Source organism: Pristiophorus japonicus, chromosome 6 (genome assembly GCF_044704955.1).
Source record: "Pristiophorus japonicus isolate sPriJap1 chromosome 6, sPriJap1.hap1, whole genome shotgun sequence".
NCBI lineage: Eukaryota > Metazoa > Chordata > Chondrichthyes > Pristiophoridae > Pristiophorus > Pristiophorus japonicus.
This window is the reverse complement of record NC_091982.1, coordinates 171,504,288-171,519,790: the sequence shown is the minus strand read 5'-3', so window position 1 is coordinate 171,519,790 and position 15,503 is coordinate 171,504,288. Positions and strand designations below refer to the sequence as shown.

The 15,503-nt window shown below is 44.5% G+C and overlaps 1 protein-coding gene across 1 annotated transcript in view; it reads right to left on the bottom strand.

The window, feature by feature from the left end:
• LOC139265861 (beta-galactoside alpha-2,6-sialyltransferase 1-like) overlaps positions 1 to 12,515 on the bottom strand; it is a 139,026-nt gene extending 126,511 nt beyond the window's left edge. The window contains exon 1 of the mRNA XM_070883376.1: positions 12,436 to 12,515. The gene's annotated coding sequence lies outside the window, so the exon portion shown is untranslated. The remainder of the gene's footprint in view (positions 1 to 12,435) is intronic.
• Between the last annotated feature and the right edge of the window lie 2,988 nt (positions 12,516 to 15,503).

Sequence of the window (15,503 nt, the reverse complement as noted above, 5' to 3'; positions counted from 1 at the left end):
AGGCATTTGACAAGATAAAAGTTCACGGGGTTGGGGGCAATACATTAGCATGGATAGAGGATTGGCTAACTAACAGAGAACAGAGAGTTGGGATAAATGGTTCATTCTCTGGTTGGCAACCAGTAACTAGTGGGGTGCCACAGGGATCAGTGCTGGGACCCCAACTATCTACAATCTATATTAACGACTTGGAAGAAGGGACTGCATGTAACGTAGCCAAGTTTTCTGACAATACAAAGATGGGAGGAAAAGCAATGAGTGAAAAGGACACACAAAATCTGCAAAAGGACATAGACAGGCTAAGTGAGTGGGCAAAAATTTGGCAGATGGAGTATAATGTTGGAAAGTGTGAGGTCAAAAAAATCAAAGATTTTGGCAGAAAAAAAATCAAAGAGCAAGTTATTATTTAAATGGAGAAAGATTGCAAAGTGCCGCAGTACAGCAGGACCTGGGAGTACTTGTGCATGAAACACAAAAGTATAGTATGCAGGTACAGCAAGTGATCAGGAAGGCCAATGGTATTATGGCCTTTATTGCAAAGGGGATGGAGTATAAAAGCAGGGAAGTCTTACTACAGCTATATAAGGTATTGGCGAGATCACTCCTGGAATACTGCGTGTAGTTTTGGTTTCCATATTTACGAAAGGATATACTTGCTTTGGAGTCAGTTCAGAGAAGGTTCACTAGGTTGATTCCGGGAATGAGGGGGTTGACTTATGAGGAAAGGTTGAGTAGGTTGGGCCTCTACTCATTGGAATTCAGAAGAATGAGAGGTGACCTTATCGAGATGTATAATATTATGAGGGGGCTTGACAGAGTGGATGCAGAGAGGATGTTTCCACTGATGGGGGAGACTCAAACTAGAGGGCACGATCTTAGAATAAGGGGCCGCCCATTTAAAACAGAGATGAGGAGAAATTTCTTCTCTCAGAGGGTTGTGAGTCTGTGGAATTCGCTGCCCCAGAGAGCTGTGGAAGCTGGGACATTGAATAAATTTAAGACAAAATTAGACAGTTTCTTAAATGATAAAGGGATAAAGGGTTATGGGGAGCGGGTGGAGAAGTGGAGCTGAGTCCATGATCAGATCAGCCACGATCTTATTGAATGGCGGAGCAGACTCGAGTGGCCGTATGGCTTACTCCTGTTCCTATTTCTTATGTGCTTATGTTCTTATGTACAGTAATAGGGAGGGGCGAAACTATGGATGGATTTGTAAACAAGGATGAGACAAAAGGATGTGAAACAGGATCAAAGCATTTCCAAATATAATGGATGTAAGGTGTTTTCTAATTGCAGAAGCAATCTAAAAATTGCTTATTATTTAGTCTATGGGAAAGCAGCATCAACACCAGCTCATTAGTATCTTAACCACCTATCATCCCAGACCTTTTTTTAAAAAATGTAGCTTTATAAATAGAGGCATAGAATACAAAAGCAGGGAAGTTATGCTAAACTTTTATAAAACACTGGTTAGGCCTTAGCTGGAGTATTGTGTTCAATTCTGGGCAACAGGCTTTAAGGAAAAATGTCAAGGCCTTGGAGAGGGTGCAGAGGAGATTTATCAGAATGTTGCCATGGAAGAGGGACTTCAGTTATGTGCAGAGATTAGAGAAGCTGGGATTCTTTCCCTTAGAGCATAGAAAGTTAAGAAGAGATTTAATACGGTATGGTAGCATAGTGGTTATGTTACTGGACTGCCTATGATGATGAGTAATCCAAAGGCTGGACTAATGATCTGGAAATGAGTTCAAATCCCACCATGGTAGCTGGAGAATTTAAATTCAGTTAATTAAGTAAATCTGGAATTAAAAAGCTAGTATTAATGGTGACCATGAAACTACTAGATTGTTGTAAAAACCCATCTGGTTCACTAATGTCCTGTAGGGAAGTAAATCTGCCGTCCTTACCTGGTCTGGCCTATATGTGGCTCCAAACCTACAACAATGTGGTTGACCTTTAACTGGCTTAGCTCAGTTATACCAAACCGCTGCGACAAAGTCAATGTACCTTCACCACATAGACTGCAGCGGTTTAAAAAGGCAGCTTCTCAAGGGAAATTAGGGATGGGTAATAAATGCCCACATTCCAACAAATAAATTTAAAAAAAAGAGAGGTGTTCAAAAATTATGAAGGGTTTTGATAGAGCAGATAAGGAGAAATTGTTTCCACTGACAGGAGGGTCAGTAACCAGAGGACACAGATTGGTAAAAGAACAGAGACTTCGAAAAATGTAAGTGAGACAGAAAATGTTCAGTTTTTGAAAGTAAACGCAGCTGAATTTGTGCAAGCATACAGACTTTGACCTACCCTGATCTGCTTTTAGACTGAGCAAATGGAGGCCACTCTAAATATATACATAACTGCCGTTCTAAGAATTTTAGACACACATACACGCACATACTCACTGCAAGTCAACAATATCCCTACCAATAATGCTGCATTACAACATATGAGGTGAATGTTAGCAGCTTTTCAGTTAGCACTGGAAGATCATGCACAGGTTTTGCTGTCAAGATAACAGTGAGGCAAAATGGCATAAAGCGTAAATTGTACAGCAACTTCAGGCAGGGGCAGATGCGCAATTAAATGCCAGTACCCAGAAGTTGCTGTCCGAGTTGCGCAGTTCCACCATCAGCTTTGCGAAAACAGCATTTCACTGTCTGCCTCACCATTGTAAAGTTACTTAAAAGTGCTTCTGAAGTCTGCTTGGTAGATACAAATTAAACTCATTACAGAAAGTCAAGCCATTACAAGCGCAAGTGCCCTTTTAATGACGCGATAAGTGTTAATTATTGCCAAATCACCCACTCTGGTACTGAAAATTAACTATTACAAAGTGTTGACTATCAGTCCTTCAGGTATTGTTTTTGGAGATTTTACAAATATTTTACTTTTCCTTTCTCAGTAAAACCCTAGCACTGCACGAGGTAGAAAAAACCATAAGATAGCTTAAGAACAATAAGGCCAAGGGAGCAGATGGAACCTCACTGAGGCATTGAAGTATGGCGGGGAGGCACTGTTGGTGTGAATACATGACCTCATCTCTCTCATCTGCAAGGAGGAGAGCATGCCGGGAGATCTCAAAGATGCAGTGATCGTGACCATCTTTAAAAATGGAGACAAGTCCAACTGCGGCAACTACAGAGGTATCTCCATGTTATCAGCCACTGGGAAAGTCATCGCTAGAGTCCTCCTCAACCGTCTTCTCCCTGTGGCTGAGGAGCTCCTCCCGGAGTCATAATGTGGTTATGTCTCTTACGGGGCACAACAGACATAATTTTTACAGCACGACAGCTGCAGGGAAAATACAGGGAATAGCACCAGCCATTATACATGGCCTTCTTCGACCTTACAAAGGCTTTTGACATTGTCAACCGTGAGGGTCTTTGGAGCGTCCTCCTCCATTTAGAATGCCCCCAAAAGTTCGTCACCATCCCCCGCCTGCTCCACGATGACATGCAGGCCGTGATCCTTACCAACAGATCCACTATAGACCCAACCCACCCCCGGACTAGGGTCAAACAGGGCTGTGTCATCGTCCCAACTCTCTTCTCAATCTTCCTCGCTGCCATGCTCTACCTCACAGTCAACAAACTCCCCGCTGGAGTGGAACTAAACTACAAAACCAGTGGGAACCTGTTCAACTTTCGTTGTCTCCAGACCAGGTCCAAGACCACCCCAACCTCTGTCGTCAAGCTACAGTATGTGGACGACGCCTGCTTCTGCGCATACACAGAGGCTGATCTCCAAGTATTAGTCAACATATTTACTGAGGCATATGAAAGCATGGGCCTTACGCTAAAAATCCGTAAGACAAAGGTCCTCCACCAGCCTGTCCTCGTCATACAGCACTGCCCCCTAGTCATCAAGATCCACAGCATGGCCTTGGACAACTCCCATACCTCAGGAGCCTCTTATCAACAAGAGCAGACATTGACGCCGAGATTCAACACCGCCTCCAGTGCACCAGCGCAGCCGTCGACCACCCGAGAAAAAGAATGTTTGAAGACCAGGCCCTCAAATCTGCCACCAAGCTCATGGTCTACAGGGCTGTAGTAATACCCGCCCTCCTATATGGCTCAGATACATGGACCATGTACAGTAGACACCTCAAATCGCTGGAGAAATACCACCAATGATGTCTCTGCAAGATCCTACAAATTCCCTTGGAAGTCAGACACATCAACGTTAGTGTCCTCGACCGGGCCAACATCCCCAGCATTGAAGCGTTGACCACACTTGATCAGCTCTGCTGGGCAGGCCACATTGTCTGCATGCTAGACATAAGACTCCCAAAGGAAGCGCTCTACTCGGAACTCCTTCACGGCAAACGAGCCAAAGGTGTGCAGAGGAAACGTTACAAGGACACTCTCAAAGCCTTCCTGATAAAGTGCAACATCCCCACTGACACCGGGGAGTCCCTGGCCAAAGACCGCCCTAAGTGGAGGAAGTGCATCTGGAGGGCGCTGAGCACCTCGAGTCTCATCGCCGAGAGCGTGCAGAAACCAAGTGCAGGCAACGGAAAGAGCGTGCAGCAAATCACCCACCCCTTCCCTCAACGACTATCTGTCCCACCTGTGACAGGGACTGTGGTTCTCGTATTGGACAGCCACCTAAGGATTTATTTTAGAGTGGAAGCCAGTCTTCCTCGATTTCGAGGGGCTGCCTCTGATGATGATGATTATGTGTTGACTCTCAGTCCTTCAGATATTGTTTTTGGAGATTTTTTTAATGTTTTACTTTTCCTTTCTGTCTCTTTTCTCGCCTTCTCTTAATCCAATCTTTCTTTCCCTCTCTATTTTTTTTATTTACTTGATTTAACATTGAATTTACCCACTCTAATTTACACTTCCTTCTCCGTTGTTCCTCTTTTTATTTCTTAATCCTTCAATCTGATTGGTTAGGGAAATACACAGTTGCTTGACCTGTTTGTTCAGGTCCCAGATGCTCTGATTCCCTCGCTGCGATATTATCCGCTCGCTCTTTCAGCACCTTGCCACACAAAAAATGTAAAAACTTAAACATGCAAGGGTAAATCTAACTAGCGCAGACACAGTTAGATGTCCTGCTACAGCAACATTTTGGCCCATCTATGTCCATTTGCGTGCAACTCTCCCTCAGCCCTGACACAAATATGAAAGTACTTCGAGCACTTCTGAGGGTTTAAATTTCAACGGTAGCTTTAGTAGAACAGAAACGGCACGTGATGAGAATTTCACCACAGACATCCATTCTAGCCTGAAATTCTGGTTGAGCCCATGATGAGCTCCTATCAGGGGGTGGCTGGAATTTTGTATGTATTTAAAGCTTTACAGGAGCCTCTTAAGTAGAGCAGAGCCAGGATTAATAACATCATTACCTGCACGTTGATGTGACCGAGTGTTTGTCAGTGCAAGGTTACCAAATGGAGCAGCAGAGCTGTAGCATTGCAAGGTTCTATGATGTGGCAGTAAAAGTACTTTAGTTTGAGGGTTGTGCCACATGGCCAACTTCCCAGAGGAGAACTGTGCGCAAAGCCTGGAAGTGAATGCAGTGTACAGTACCTACAAGACATGGATCTAAATGAGAACATGTGGTGTCATGACTTGAGGAGTGGAGTAGGCAAGGTGACCGAAGCCCATGAAAACAAATAATGAGCCAGTTATGCCTGCCACAACTAGGCCAAGAAATCGGTTTGCATCAAATTTCCCACGCAAACCCAGCGGCAAATACAAACCGTCAAAACTGATGAGCAAGAGGTCCAAGAAAGAAAGACTTGCATTTATACAGCACCTTTCACAACCACGGGACGTATCAAAGAGCTTTACAGCCGATGAAGTACTTTTGGAGTGTAGTCACTGTTGTAATGTGGTAAATGCCAACTTGCGCACAGCAAACTCCCACAAACAGCAATGTGATAATGAACAAGTAATCTGTTTTTGTTCTGTTGATTGTTGGATAAATATTGGCCAGAACACCGGGGATAGCTCCCCTGCTCTTCTTCAAAATAGTGTTATGGGATCTTTTACGTCCACCTGAGAACACTGACCGGGTGTCGGTTTAACGTCTCATCCAAAAGATGGCACATCTGACAGTGCAGAGCTCCCTCAGTACTGCACTGGAGGGTCAGCCTAGATTTTTGTGCTCATGTCCCTGGAGTGGGACTTGAACCTACAACCTTCTGACTCAGAGTCAAGTGTGCTACCCCTGAGCCACAGCTGACACTGTCAGTTGGTCCTCTTGCATCATCAGGATGCAACCAGCATTCTGGTGGGGCTAGTCACCACCGTGCCCCTCTCGTCATCCCCTCTCCCAAAGCAACAGTGTGCTGGTCACAAAGAAGATGAAGGTGATGATCGGCTGACGGGAATGCCTGCATTGGATCTACCATGAGTCCTGGAGGGAGGAGGTGATCGAGAGGGAGGAGAGAAGTGACCAGCCGTGGTCCGCAGTTTTAACATGGAATCAAGAGGAAGACTCCTACTATCTTACATATAGGTAAGGAAAATGCTTACCCTTTTGGTGGCAGGCTCTAGCGGACCTTTTAAAGACTGTTGGTTTGGCTACAGTGCGCCTGAGAAAGCACGACGCTTGCTGCGGTCAATCATGATCAATTTCGGGTTTGAAATAGGCGCTAGGCCCTAATTTACATAGTTGATAGGCCTAATGCATGTTTCAGTTGGATTCCCTAACCAATAAGGCAATGAGCAGTCGGGAGCAGCCAGCGGGAACAGGAAGCTCGAGGCCTATAAAAGGCCAGCAGCAGTCGGAGGAACAGCAGTTGGAAGCAGCTAGCTGGTGCAGGGACAAAAGGCAAAATAGAAGTAAAAACAAATCGAAGTGTGGTGTCACAGCCAAGTGGGTAAGTGATTGGTGAGTATTTTTTCTTTTTCTTTTTCTTTTCTTATCAGTGGGAAACCTTTGGCATTGTTGTCAAATTAAGTTAATCTAAGGGTTAAGTCATGACAGTAGAGCCCAGAGCAATGACAATGCTCCTCCTGTGCTATGTGGGAAGTCAGGGACACTTCCAGTGTCCCTGGCTACCATGTGTGCAGGAAGTGTGTCCAGCTGCAGCTCCTGTCAGACCGCATTGCAACACTGGAGCTGTGCATGGATTCACTCTGGTGCATCCGCGATGCTGAAGATGTCGTGATAGAACATTTAGTGAGCTGGTCACATCGCAGATAAAGGTTACACAGGCAGATACAGAATGGGTGACCATCGGGAAGAGCAAGGGAAGGAAGGTAGTGCAGAAGTCCCCTGCGGTCACCTCCCTCCAAAACAGACATACCATTTTGGATACTGTTGAGGGAGATGGCTTATCACGGGAAGACAGCAGCAGGCAAATTCATGGCACCAGCGGTGACTCTGCTGCACAGGAGGGCAGCAAAAAGAGTGTGAGAGCTGTGGTGATAGGGGATTCTATTGTAAGGGGAATAGATAGGTGTTTCTGCGGCCGCAAACGAGACTCCAGGATGGTATGTTGCCTCCCTGATGCAAGGGTTAAAGATGTCTTGGAGCGGCTACAGGGCATTCTGCAGGGAGAGGGTGAACAGCCAGCTGTTGTGGTGCATATAGGTACCAATGATATAGGTAAAAAATGGGATGAGGTCCTACAAGATTAATGTCGGGAGCTAGGAGTTAAATTAAAAAGTAGGACCACAAAGGTAGTAATCTCAGGATTACTACCAGTGCCATGTGCTAGTCAGCATAGGAATAGCAGGATAATTAAGATGAATACGTGGCTTGAGGAATGGTGCAAGGGGAAGGGATTCAAATTCCTGGGACATTGGAACCGGTTCTGGGGGAGATGGGACCAGTACAAACCGGACAGTCTGCACCTGGACAGACCAGAACCGATGTCCTAGGTGGAGTGTTTGCTAGTGCTGTTGGGGAGGGTTTAAACTAATATGGCAGGGGGATGGCAACTAATGCAGGGAGGCAGAGGGAAGTAAAAGGAGGCAGAAGTAAAAGGTAGGAAGGAGAAAAGTAAGAGTGGAGGGCAGAGAAATCAAGGGCAAAAATCAAAAAGGGCCACATTACAACATAATTCTAAAAGGACAAAGTGCGAAAAAAACAAGCCTGAAGACTCTGAGTCTCAATGCAAGGAGCATTCGTAATAAGGTGAATGAATTAACTGCGCAGATAGCTGTTAACGGATATGATGTAATTGGGATTACGGAGTTATGGCTCCAGGGTGACCAAGGTTGGGAACTCAACATCCAGGGGTATTCAATATTCAGGAAGGATAGACAGAAAGGAAAAGGAGGTGGGGTGACGTTACTGGTTAAAGAGGAAATTAACGCAATAGTAAGGAAGGACATTAGCTTCGATGTGGAATCTACATGGGTAAAGCTGCCAAACACCAAAGGGCAGAAAACGTTAGTGGGAGTTGTGTACAGATCACCAAACAGTAGTAGTGAGGTTGGGGATGGCATCAAATAGGAAATTAGGGATGCGTGCAATAAAGGTACAGCAGTTATCATAGGTAATTTTAATCTATGTACAGATTGGGCTAACCAAATTGGTAGCAATACTGTGGAGGAGGATTTCCTGGAGTGTGTAAGGAATGGTTTTCTAGACCAATATGTCGAGGAACCAGCAGGCCATTCTAGACTGGGTCTTGTGTAATGAGAAAGATTTAATTAGCAATCTTGTCGTGCGAGACCCCTTGGGGAAGAGTGACCATAATATGGTAGAATTCTTCATCAAAATGGAGAATGACACAGTTAATTCAGAGACTAGGGTCCTGAACTTAAAGAAAGGTAACTTCGATGGTATGAGATGTGAATTAACTAGGATAGACTGGCGAATGATACTTAAAGGGTTGATGGTAAATAGGCAATGGCAGTCATTTAAAGATCACATGGATGAACTACAACAATTGTACATCCCTGTCTGGCGTAAAAATAAAATGGGGCAGGTGGCTCAACCGTGGCTAACAAGGGAAATTAGGGATAGTGTTAAATCCAAGGAAGAGGCATATAAATTGGACAGAAAAAGCAGCAAACCTGAGGACTGAGAGACAATTAGAATTCAGCAAAGGAGGACTAAAGGTTTAATTAGGTGGGGGGAAATAGAGTATGAGAGTAAGCTTGCAGAGAACAAAAAAATTGACTGCAAAAGCTTCTGTAGATATGTGAAGAGAAAAACACCTTGAGTATTGGTCTCCTAATCTGAGAAAGGACATTCTTGCTATTGAGGGAGTGCAGCGAAGGTTCACCAGACTGATTCCCGGGATGGCTGGACTGACATATGAAAAAAGACTGGATCGACTAGACTTATATTCACTGGAATTTAGAAGAATGAGAGGGGATCTCATAGAATCATATAAAATTCTGACAGGTTAAATGCAGGAAGAATGTTCCCAATGTTGGGGAAGTCCAGAACCAGTCGTCACAGTCTAAGGATAAGGGGTAAGCCATAAAGGACCGAGATGAGGAGAAAAGTTTTCACCCAGAGAATTGTGAACCTGTGGAATTCTCTGCCACAGAAAGTTGTTGAGTCCAGTTCATTGGATATATTCAAAAGGGATCCCTTATGGCTAAAGGGATCAGGGGGTATGGAGAGAAGGCATGAGTGGGGTACTGAAGTTGCATGATCAGCCATGATCTTATTGAATGGTGGTGCAACTCGAAGGGCCGAATGGCCTACTCCTGTACCTAGTTTCTATGTGTCACACTCAGCGCGAAATGAGCACGCAAATGCCACATGTCATGGAATTAAGCAGAAAGTGACAGTACGGATACAAAAGTGGCTCAATGGCAGGAAGCAAAGGGCAGTGGGGGATGAACGTTTTTCAGACTGGGAGGTGGTTTGCAGTGGTATTCCCCAAGGGTCAGCTTTGGCTCCATTCAACTTTCATATGTTGTAAATGACCTAAACTCGGGTATAGGGAGCAGCATTATAAAGTTTGCAGATGATACAAAACTTGGCAAAGTAGTAGATAATAATGATAATAGTTATATATGTCAGGATGACAGAGACAGGATGGTGAAATGGGCAAAAGCATGGCAGATGGAGTTCAATGTGGAAAAGTGTGAAGTGATGCACTTTGGGAGGACTAACATGAAAAGACAGTATACTATAAATGGCATGATTTTGAAAAGTGCTGATCAGCAGAGAGACCTTGGTGTCAACATACACATGGCAGACAGGAAGCAAAGAGTAGGAGTAAATGGGTACTTTTCAGAATGGCAGGCAGTGACTAGTGGGGTACCACAAAGTTCTGTGCTGGGGCCCCAGCTGTTTACATTGTACATTAATGATTTAGACGAGGGGATTAAATGTAGCATCTCCAAATTTGCGGATGACACGAAGTTGGGTGGCAGTGTGAGCTGCGAGGAGGATGCTATGAGGCTGCAGAGTGACTTGGATAGGTTAGGTGAGTGGGCAAATGCATGGCAGATGAAGTATAATGTGGATAAATGTGAGGTTATCCACTTTGGTGGTAAATATAGAGAGACAGACTATTATCTGAATGGTGACAGATTAGGAAAATGGGAGGTGCAACGAGACCTGGGTGTCATGGTACATCAGTCATTGAGGTTGGCATGCAGGTACAGCAGGCGGTTAAGAAAGCAAATGGCATGTTGGCCTTCATAGTGAGGGGATTTGAGTACAGGGACAGGGAAGTGTTACTACTGTTGTACAGGGCCTTGGTGAGGCCACACCTGGAGTATTGTGTACAATTTTGGTCTCCTAACTTGAGAAAGGACATTCTTACTATTGAAGGAGTGCAGCGAAGGTTCACCAGACTGATTCCTGGGATGGCGGGACTGACATATCAAGAAAGACTGAATCAACTGGGCTTGTATTCACTGGAGTTCAGGAGAATGAGGGGGGATCTCATAGAAACGTTCAAAATTCTGACGGGTTTAGACAGGTTAGATGCAGGAAGAATGTTCCCAATGTTGGGGAAGTCCAGAACCAGGGGTCACAGTCTAAGGATAAGGGGTAAGCCATTTAGGACCGAGATGAGGAGAAACTTCTTCACCCAGAGAGTGGTGAACCTGTGGAATTCTCTACCACAGAAAGTTGTTGAGGCCAATTCACTAAATATATTCAAAAAGGAGTTAGATGTAGTCCTTACTACTCGGGGGATCAAAGGGTATGGCGGGAAAGCAGGAATTGGGTACTGAAGTTGCATGTTCAGCCATGAACTCATTGAATGGCGGTGCAGGCTCGAAGGGCCAAATGGCCTACTCCTGCACCTATTTTCTATGTTTCTATGTTTCTTTGACTTCCCCTTCATAAATCCATGCTGACTTTGCCTGACCGAATTTTGCTTTTTCAAATGTCCTGCTACTACTTCTTTAATAATGGACTCCAACAGTTTCCCAACCACAGATGTTAGGCTAACTGGTCTATAGTGTCCTCCTTTTTGTCTGCCTCCTTTTTTAAATAGGGGCATTACATTTGCAGTTTTCCAATCTGCTGGGACCTCACCAGATTCCAAGGAATTTTGGTAAATTACAACCAATGCATCCACTATCCCTGCCGCTACTTCTCTTAAGACCCTAGGATGCAAGCCATCAGGTCCAGGGGATTTATCTGCCTTTGGTCCCATTATCTTACTGAGTACCACCTCCTTAGTGATTGTGATGATGTTAAGTCCCACCCCACCTTGGCTATCCACTGTTGGAATATTGTTAGTGTCCTCTACCGTAAAGACTGATACAAAATATTTGTTCAGAGTTTCTGCCATCTCCATGTTCCCCATTACTAATTCCCCGGTCTCGTCCTCTAAGGGACCAACATTTACTTTAGCCACTCTTTTCCTTTTTGTATACCTATAGAAACTCTTGCTATCTGGGACTAAGCACGACTGCTCTTTCAAAAGAGCCAGCACAGGCACGACGGGCCAAATGGCCTTCTACTTTGCTGTAAGATTTTATGATTCTATGATTCTAACTCTCAGCTAACTCTTCTTTCCCCTTGAAATAGCAGTGGCATGGAGGATTGCTTTAATATGAAGGCATCATGGACGTTAATGGAGAAATGTCCATTCATTTTTGTTACTCAGTGCTGCTGGTCAAAGATCAGCTGGAAATTTATGACTTGGAAGCCCGTTTGGTTGAGACAGAACTCAGCATTGTGCACTGGGCCAAGATTGTCAAATATGTGCAACCTCTGACTCCCTCTATTCTGAGGAAGAAGTGGTTCTGTGAAATTATGTTGTACCAGTTTTCTGATCCGGTTGCTCAGTAATGGTTTGTGCATCCTGTGGAATAAAGCATTCCTCATGTCCTTGATATATACCACTACCCTGGTACCAGTGGGTGAGCACTGCATGGAATTACATGGAATATACAGCATAGAATCAGGCCCAATCCACCCATGCCGGTGTTTATGTTCCACTCGAAACTCCTCCTGTCCTTCCTCATCTATCTCTATCAGCATAACCCTCAATTTCCTTCTCCCTCATATGCTTATCTAGCTTTCCTTTAAATGCACCTTTGCAGTTTTCGTCACTCTGCAGCTTTCGTGCCAACTGATGTCAGAAGCTATCTTTTCCGGTGCCTCTTCATCCTCCTTCACCAAGTGCAGGATGAGGTGCATCATTCCCATTCTCAATACATGTTAAAGCAGGCCACAAACTTTCAATGCAGCCAGTTGCCTAGCGCTGCAACTTAGCAGCCTGCTGGCACTGCTGCAGTGCCCACCTGACATTAGAATGAGCAAAGCACTGCACCTGCTGAATGGAAACTCGAGACAATGTCTCAGAAGATGATAACCACTTCTTTAACCACTTGTTTGTGTAGTACACACACTTTAATGCAAAACAACTAATTGTTTCCGTCAACAATTTTAATATGCTCCAAAAGCAGGAATTAATCATGCACACTCCAAAAATTACTGACCATTAACTCACCGAAGCATCAACACAAAGAAACACAGTCACTTCTGACCTTGGCCTTCACATTTATTTACAATTATGCAATTTAGAAGATTCAAAGTAAAAAATATTTGAACTTTATAAACACACACTGCATTAAGAAATGTTTTGTATAGTAACACCTGGCAGGGGGTGTAGCCATTAATTCTGCTCTGTCACTTCTCACAGTTGCTTATCTGTTCAATGACCCTATGCTGTAAGGGCCAATGTATGATATCCAAACAATTATTGTACTGTGAATGAAAGTGAAGTGAAGGCTAGAACAAAACAAAAACCTTTATAAAATGTGCCAGAATAAAGCAAATTATTAAGTATTAGACTGAAATACAAGATGAAGAGACCTTGTGGAGCTAATGTCAGAACAAACCTGTAGTGTTTCTTTTAATCCAGACACATTCAGCTCAGATTTCTAAGATCAATACATGCATTGTTGATCCATTAAAGATGAAAACAGATATGATTATTTGGTATAGTTTATCTATATTCTGACTTTCAAAAAAACAGCTTTCAACATTTGCTTATTCGAGAATCTATTCAAATTGCTCTCATGTTTCAAACAATTGAAGATTTATCTGGCTAGCAGATTTCATTTGAATACTGTCTTTTCAGCTTTATTCATTGAAACTACCAAAGTAATGTTAGAACAATAATTAATTACTGATGTGACCAGCTCTTTGTGTGCTAATGTTGATGACTTCAGTGGACATCAGGGTCATCATCATCATAGGCAGTCCCTCGGAATTGAGGAAGACTTGCTTCCACTCTAAAAGTGAGTTCTTAGGTGACTGAACAGTCCAATGCAGGAATTACGGTCTGTGTCACAGGTGGGACAGATAGTCGTTGAAGGAAAGGGTGGGTGGGAAGACTGGGTTGCCGCACGCTCCTTCTGCAGCTTGCGCTTGCTTTCTGCATGCTCTCGGCGACGAGATTCGAGGTGCTCAGCACCCTCCCGGATGCTCTTCCTCCACTTAGGGTAGTCTTTGGCCAGGGTCTCCCTGGTGTCGGTGGGGATGTTGTATTTTATCAAGGAGGTTTTGAGGGTGTCCTTGAAACGTTTCCTCTGCCCACCTGGGGCTCACTTGCCGTGTAGGAGTTCCGAGTAGAGCGCTTGCTTTGGGAGTCTTGTGTCAGGCATGTGAACAATGTGGCCCGCCCGACGGAGCTGGTCGAGTGCGGTCAGTGCTTCGATGCTGGGGATGTTGGCCTCATCGAGGACGCCAACGTTGGTGCGTCTGTCCTCCCAGGCGATTTGCAGGACATCGTTAGTGGTATTTCTCCAGCGATTTGAGGTGTCTACTGTATTTGGACCACGTCTCTGAGCCATACAGGAGGGCGGGTGTCACTACAGCCCTGCAGACCATGAGCTTGATGCCAGATTTAAGGGACTGATCTTCGAACACTCTCTTCCTCAAGCGGCAGAAGATTGTGCTGAAGCACTGGAGGCGGTGTTGAACCTAGTCGTCGATGTCTGCCCTTGCTGATAATAGGCTCTCGAGATATGGAAAGTCAACATCTTCACTGAGGCGTACAAAAGCATGGGCCTTAAACTAAACATTCATAAGACAAGGGTCCTCCACCAACCTGAACCTGCCTCACAGCACAGCCCCCCCCAGTCATCAAGATCCACGGCACGGCCCTGGACAAAGTGGACATCAGGGTAGCAACAACAATGAACCCAAATAGAATGAGGCAACAACTACCCTGTGCTTCTCTTGGTTCAACTGAACATTTTTGAAAGTTATTGATGATACCAAAGACCTCAATAAGCACAATCTTTACACCTCGTTTGACAGCCAGAGATCCGCAGAAATCCCGCGCCACCTCACCCACTGCCCAAGTCCCATTCTTTCCAGATCTGATCGCTGACACACTGGACAGACCCCATTCCTCTTTATGTATTTTCAGCGCTACCAGCCCTCTCTGACAGCCACTTCTGTAACCGCTGTTTCATGTGCGAATAGAATGCAGAGGCATCAATCAGGGCTAATAGCACAGGAAGCCAATGAAGAGCAGTGGAGCCTGTCCAGTGGGTTTGGTTAAGAGTGGGGAAAGGGGAGAATGTAAGGGGTGGGAGGAAGAAAGAGAATGCAAGGAGGGAAAGAGATCCAGGAAGACAAGGGAATAGAACGGCAGCACAAGGCAAGGTGAGGAGGCAGCATCATTTTAATCTAAAAATCATATTTTTTTCATTCAGGGTGTGGTGAGGGAATGGCCTTAGGTGTCCCGAGAAATGCACTGCCAATTGTGTTCCTTCAACATTTGGATTTTCTCTTCGGGATTTCATATACGTGTGTGTTTTCTTATTCCTCCCACTTAAGGGTCAAACTGCGTAGAATTACTTGTTTTCACTTGTCAGAGCTGTTCTTGAGTTGTCAGCTATTTAGGGATTACTAGCTCCGGCTACTTTAGCAGGCTAGCATGATGGTTTTTACATCTCTGGTATGTCATTGTAACTAAAGAACCTCACTGATCACATGTTAACGTAGCTGAAGCACTGGCACCAGAAATATGCTTTGAAGCATAAAATTCACTAGAACTAATGTTACTCTAAAAGATACCAGCACATGAATGCTTGACTCATTCAAATGAAATTACTCTCAATGTTTCAACACAGTTGTTAAATTCA